We start from the raw sequence: 7030 nt of genomic DNA, 5'->3' as shown, positions 1-7030 counted from the left end.
AGAACACTAAGAAAAAATAATGAGGAAAAATGAACAGAACCTCAGAGAAATGTGGAACACCGTTAAGCATACCAACACATGCATAATGGGAAAGAACGCAGAAGGAGCAGAGAAAAAAATATTTGAAGAAATACTGCCTGAAAATGTCCCAAATTTGATGAAAAACACCAATCCACACATCCAAAAAGCTCAACAAAGTTCAAGTAGGATAAATGCAGAGAGATCCACACCCAGACATATCCTAATCAAATGTTAAAAGCCAAAGATAAAGAAAATCTTGAAAGCATCAAAAGAAAAACAACTAATCTGATACAAGTTATAATGATAAGATTAACATCTAACTTCTCAAAAACAATGGAGGCCAGAAGGCAGTGGGACAACAAACACAAAGTGCTGAAAGAAAAAGTAGCAACCAAAAATCCTATATTAGGCCAAGCTAATCATTCAAAAGTGAGGGTAAAATAAAGTCATTACAAATTAAACAAAAACTGATAGAATTATTTGCTAGCAGAATTTCCTTACAAGAAACACTAAAAGAAGTTCTTCAAGAAGAGAAAATGACCCCAGACAGTAATTCAAATCCACGTGAAAAACCAAGAGCTCCAATAAAGGTAATTATGTAGACAATAATTGAAGACAGCTTACCTACATATTTATTTGTATTCCTTCTCTTAACTGATTTAAAAAGCAATTGTATAGAACAATATTTATAAAATGTATTGTCAGTTCAATAACATATAGAAATATTAATATGCTTGACAATAACAACACAAAGGAAGGCAGTGAGAATGAAGCTACATTGGAAAAAAGGAAATGATACCACATGGTAATACAAATAGACAAGAAGAAATAAAGAGAACTAGAAATGATAAATAAGAAGATTAAATTTTTTTAAATTCATAAATATATTTGTCCTTTCTTTTTCCCTTTTGCTTCCTTAAAGTACATAAGATTATATAAAACAATAACTATAACAACGTATTGTTGAGTTTGTAACATATATAGACATAAAATGTATAACAAGAATACCACAAAAAGAGTGAGGAAAGGGATCTGTACAAGAATAAAGTTTCTATCCCTTATTGGAATTAAGTTAGTATACATCTTAAGAGTAGATTCTAGTACATAAAGATGTATATTTTAAGCAGCAGAGCAATTTTAAGTCCTATAGCAACCACTAGAAAAATAACAAACAAAAAATAGCTTAAAAGCATTAAAGGAATTAAAATAGTGTGTAAGAAAATATCCACTTAAGATGAAAGGAAGTAGTAAGGGAGGAACAGAGGAACAAAGTAATCATGAGACACAGTAAAAACCAAACAGTAAAATAGTAGATACAAAGCCACCATATCAATAATATCATTAAATGTGAATGGTTTAAATAATCTAATCAAAAGTCAAAGATTATTAGACTGGATTAAAAGAAAACAAGATCTAACTATATGCTGTCTATAAGAGACACACATTAGATTCAAAGATACAAATAGGTTGAAAATAGAAGGATGAAAAAATTATACCACACATATAGCCACTATAAGACAGCTGGAGTCACTCCACTAATATCAGATAAAATAGGTTTAAGAAAAAAACTGTTCCTAGAGATAAAGAGGGACATTTTATGATGATAAAAAGGTCATTATATCAAGAAGATATAACAATTCTAAACATATACACACCTAACAACAGACCTCCAAAATATATAAGACAAAAACTGACAGAATTGAAGAGAGAATTGGACAGTTCAACAATAATAGTTGGGAACTTCAATACCCCACTTTCAATAATACATAGCACCATTAAGCAGAAAATCAACAAGGATGGAGAAGATTATAAACCTACTCAACCTAACAGACATCTATAGAACACTCCACCCAATAACAGCAGAATACATATTCTTCTTATGTGCACATGGAACATTTTTGAGAACAGACCATGTGCTAAGCCATAAACCTCAATAGATTTAGAAGGATTTAAATCATATAAACTACGTTCTCCAACCACAAGGAATTAAATTAAAAATTAACAATAGAAAGACATTTGGGAAATTTGCAAATGTGTGGAATTAACACTCTTAAATAACCAATGGGTCGAAGAAGTCACAAGGGAAAATTAGAAAATATTTTGAGACAAGTAAAAATGAAAAGCAACAATTATGGGATGTAGCAAAAGTAGTGCTTACAGGGAAATGTGAAACCTATATTTAAAAAAGAAGAAATGTCTCAAAAGAAACAACCTAACTTTCCACTTTAGGAAACTAGAAAAAAGGAGAACAATCTAAAACAAAGCAAGTAGAAAGAAAGAAATAATAAAAATTATAGTGGAAATAAATGGAATACAGAACAGAAGAACAATAGAGAATGACCTTGGGGTAGGCAATGATTTCTTAGATATGACACCAAAAGCACAAGTGAGAAATGAGATTGATAAATTGGACTCCATCAAAATTTTAAAGTTTTGTGCTAAAAAAGGACACCGTCAAGGAAGTGAAAGACAACTCACAAAATGGGAGAATATCTTTGCAAATCTTATATCTGATAAGGGACTTGTACCCAGAATATATAAAGAATTACAACTCAATAGGTGGTCTAGTGGTTAAGATTTGGCACTCTCACCGCTGCGGCCCAGGTTTGCTCCCCAGTCAGAGAACCACACTACCAGTCTGCCACTTGTCATACTGTGACGGCTGCAGGTTTCTGTGATGCTGAAAGCTCTGCCACTGGTATTTCAAATACTAGCAGGCTCACCCATGGTGCACAGGCTTCAGTAGAGTCTTCAAGAAGAAGGACCCCACCACCCACTTCCGAAAAAATTGGCCCTGAAAACCATATGAATAGCAGCAGAGCATTGTCTGATATAGCACCAGAAGGTGAGAAGATGGCACAAAAAGACCAGGCAGGGTTCCCCTCTGCTGTCCACAGGAGTGTTAGGAGTCAGAACCAACTCAGCAGCACTGATGATAAATGACAAGCAATGGGATATATTGGAGCATATGAGGAAGCCATTTGGATTAAAACTAATCTGGCCTGACCTTGTTTTTCCAAAAGGGCCTGACATGGCCTGTTGAGCAAGCATTATATACCTGCTTTAAATATTTACTATGTCCCAAAGACAAGAAAAATGCCCTTAAAGATAAGGATGTAACTTCCCCCACATCAGCATTTCCTTAAGGATAAGCCTCTCTCCCTAAACTAAGCATTAATTGCTGACCTGCTGCACTCACCTTGTGACCACCCACCTTGTGACCACTGACCTGCTGTGTTCACTGAATTGCTGTGCCGGCAAAGCAATCTCATGACTATTGTAAAAGGGACATTCCTATCATATATGATGCATGCTCTTTGATGATATATAACCACTCTGTACACCCCACATCATTGGAGTGCTCCCTTCCTTTGTGAAAGGACTCTCCCAGGCTATAGGGTCCTCAGGGTTGGCTCATAATAAACTCATCCCAATATTTATTTATAGATTGGTTATGGATTATTTGCACTGACACCAACAACAAACAATTCAATAAGAAGACATATAAATCAATTAAAATGTGGTCAGAGAATTTGACTAGACATTTCTCCAAAGATGATCTATAAATGGCTAATGAGTATATGAAGAGATGCTCAACATCCTTACCAATCAAGGAAACATAAATCAAAACCACAATCATACCAGTTCACACACACATAGAGTGGTTATAATAGAAAAGACATGCAATAAATTTTAGCGAGAATGTGGACATTGAAACCCTCAGGTATTGCTGGTGGGAAAGTGAAATGGGCAGCTACTCTGGAAAATACTTTGGCAGTTCCTCCAAAATTTAAACATAGAGTTGACATATAACCCAGTAATTATACTTCAAGGTGTTTACCCAAGAGAAATGAATACCTATGTCCACACAAAAACTTACAGTACTCGAATGTTCACAGCTGCATTATTCATGATACCCTAAAAGTGGAAACAACACAAATGTCCATGAACCGATGACTGGAAATGCAATATCTCCATACAGTGGAATGTTAATATTCAGCAATAAAAAGGAATGAAGCACTGATCTGTGCTACAACATGGATGAACCTTGGAAACATTATCCTAAGAGATAGAAGCCAGTCACAAAGGACCACAAATGATACGATCTCATTTACATAAAATGTCCAGAATAGGCAAATCTGCAGAAACAGAATGTAGATTGCTGGTTGCCTCCAGCTGGGAGGGGAAGGAAGAGAGTTGGGGGAGGGGGTGACTACTAATGGGTGTGACGAAAATGTTTTAAAATTAGATTATGGTGATGGTTGCACTACTCTGTAAATACACTAAAATCCATTGAATTGTACACTTAAGTGGGTGAACTATATAGTATATAAATTCTATCTCAATCAGGCTGTTAGAAATAAAGAGTTAGAGGTGGGCCTGGTACAGAATATAGACTTAGAGAAGACAAGGCATGTAATGGGGGCATTGAATGCAGTTTCCCACCATCTCCAACAAGCTGACTTCTAGAAAGCTGAACCTCTTTCCATTTAATCCAGCATTCCTCTAAGTCATCAAGTGTATTTTCCAGCAGAAGGGATCCAATGGCTGACACTTTTCAAGAATTCCGGTCCTGGAGTTGTTCCACGGCACACACACTCTGGAAAAGCTGTGGTGCTTCAATGGAAAGAGGATGCCCCTCCAGGTCCGCTGATCTTAGCCTTCCATATCTTGAGCTATTTTACAACTCTGTAAATTATAGGTCGTTGATAGACATGCAAATTCTGTCTTGTCTGTGATTTTCCTTCTCCCTGTGGAAAAACTGGTTTTGCCCCCATTTGCAATTTGTTTTAACAATCTTTACTCTACACTAATTTGGGCTTCTGTGCTTCTCTTTTGAACTGGTTATTATGTCTGCCTGGTTCTCTCGTGAGTAGAATAAAATCTTTAACACATTTTCATGTTTCCTATCTGTATGACAGTCATGATTTTACTTTTTACTGAAAATTATCTTTTCACAACTCTTCTCTGCATGTAAGGTCCCCCGCATCCTTTTGGCTGGTATATAAAGAGGACTAAAGTCAAAAGCTTCAGCTCAAAAAGGTGAGGAAGGTAGACCTCACCAAACACGAAAATTGTGATATGTTTCAAAAACTATTGGAAAGTCAGTTTCCACTAAAACCTGTATTTCTCTGGATCTCACATTCTGCCCAGGCACACACGACAGCAGCATTGGGGTGGAACCTGAGAACCAGGAAACTAAAACTCTGGACTATCCCGCCCCCACCAGTTGGCTTCAAGAACTCCAAGTTCAACTCACCCTGGAGGTGTTGAAAGGCACAGATTGCGTACAGTAGCTCAGCTTGCACCCGGAGCTCAGCTAGATCTCCATGCTCTGTGGAAGCCAGAGAGAACACTGATAGCCAGTGCCTTCTTCGAAACATGGGGGGAGAGGAAACCAATGCTGTGGGTAAGAAAATGCCTTCCCACTGTGCACTTCATTTGCCTAGCATTGCAAACAGGCATCGGGGCATAGGGTGATTGCTTGTGCCAAGTGTGCAGGTGAAACCAGGGCAAAGAGTGATGACTTGACACAGGTCTACTCAGAAATGTTTCTAGAGTCAGTGTATGAGCACTTGCAGGTTAGGTGTGTTGAGAGAGAGAGTGAGAGGGACAGACTGAATCAGTACTAAGAGAGATTTTTCTCCTTGCTCCCAGCCCATCCCCTGCAACAGTGCCATGAGGTACAGTGCATGGTGTGGGATGAAGGAAGCCCATCAGCTGTCTGTATGACTCGCAGCCGCTCAGAAGCACATTCTTACCTTTGTCATCATTCCTGGGGAACGTGTTCTAAGCATTTATTGGTGCACACCCTGGGTGAAGGCTAAGGTCTTTGGGTACAGAATTGGAAGCTGTGCATTCAGAGGAATGCACACTGCATGTGCAAGCAATGAGGCCAGGTCCTGAAACCTTCGAGGCCCCACTCTTCCAAGCTGCACCTTTCCCACCGCAGCCACTTGAAAACACCTGTGGCAGTCAACGTACTATAGGCAACATTCTTAATATTAATAACCCACAGTCCTTTACGGAGGGCTGCTTCTCTGAAGTTTCTAAGTTTTCTACAACTAATCTTGATATCTTTTCTCTGAGTTGTACATTTTCCCCAAACGTCCTGCGTTTTGTTTTGTTTTTCACATGGAGGCAGAGTTAATGATTTCCCAGAGGCGCTGCTGGGCAGCGGGGAAGAATGCGGGCTCTGGGTCAGTGGAGTCTGGTCCCCATGCCAGCAGCTCACTCCGTGATCTTGGGCAGGCTGCTCACTCGCAGAGGCGATTTCCTGCACTGTAAAGTGGAGTTGATGATAGAGCCCAGCTCCTTAAGGGGCTGTGAGGTGTGCAGTAGAGCATGTGAAGCTGTGTGAAGCCACGGTGCTGGCTCAGAGCACGCCTGCATGTGTGCAGTCATTGTTGTCACGGTCATGACTTCAGCCGAGAAGGTGCCTGCCATGACCACGGCACTCTTCAGTGTGTCTTCCTAATTACCCATGAGCTAGATGCCTCTGCTTTTCTCATTTGTAGGTGAGGCAGGAAGGTTAAGTAACTTGTCCAAGGTCACAGTAGGAAGGTAGCAGATCACAGAAGTCTGTGGAAAGTTCACAAAGTATATGTTCTTTGCACCAGGTTCTGACAAGCACACTGTATACCAAAACTTTGTTCTTTTAAAAACACTACTGTGGCAACCCCAGATGCCTATAAATCAGTGGTTCTCAACTTGGCCACGCCTTGGAATCTCCTGGGGAACTTAAAAAATACCCGTGCCTGGAAAAATCCCTATCGCCAGAGATTCTGGTTTAATTGGTTGGGGTGCAACCTGGGCATCCGGATTTTTAAAGCTTCCCAGGTGATTCTAATGGGCACCCAAGACTGCGAGCAGATACTCTAAATACCAAGGAAATGAGATGTTCTCATAGCTCCAGTCTATGGTTGTACAACAATCTTCCAGGGAAAGATTGCTAGGGGGGCCCAAACCTAAATGGGTTTCCTGTTTTTTCCTTACAAAACTCATGTTG

Source organism: Ceratotherium simum, chromosome 16 (genome assembly GCF_057802395.1).
Source record: "Ceratotherium simum simum isolate JZ-2026a chromosome 16, ASM5780239v1, whole genome shotgun sequence".
In the NCBI taxonomy this organism is placed as follows: Eukaryota; Metazoa; Chordata; class Mammalia; order Perissodactyla; family Rhinocerotidae; genus Ceratotherium; species Ceratotherium simum.
The sequence above is the reverse complement of the archived record's forward strand: the minus strand, read 5'-3'. Positions refer to the sequence as shown.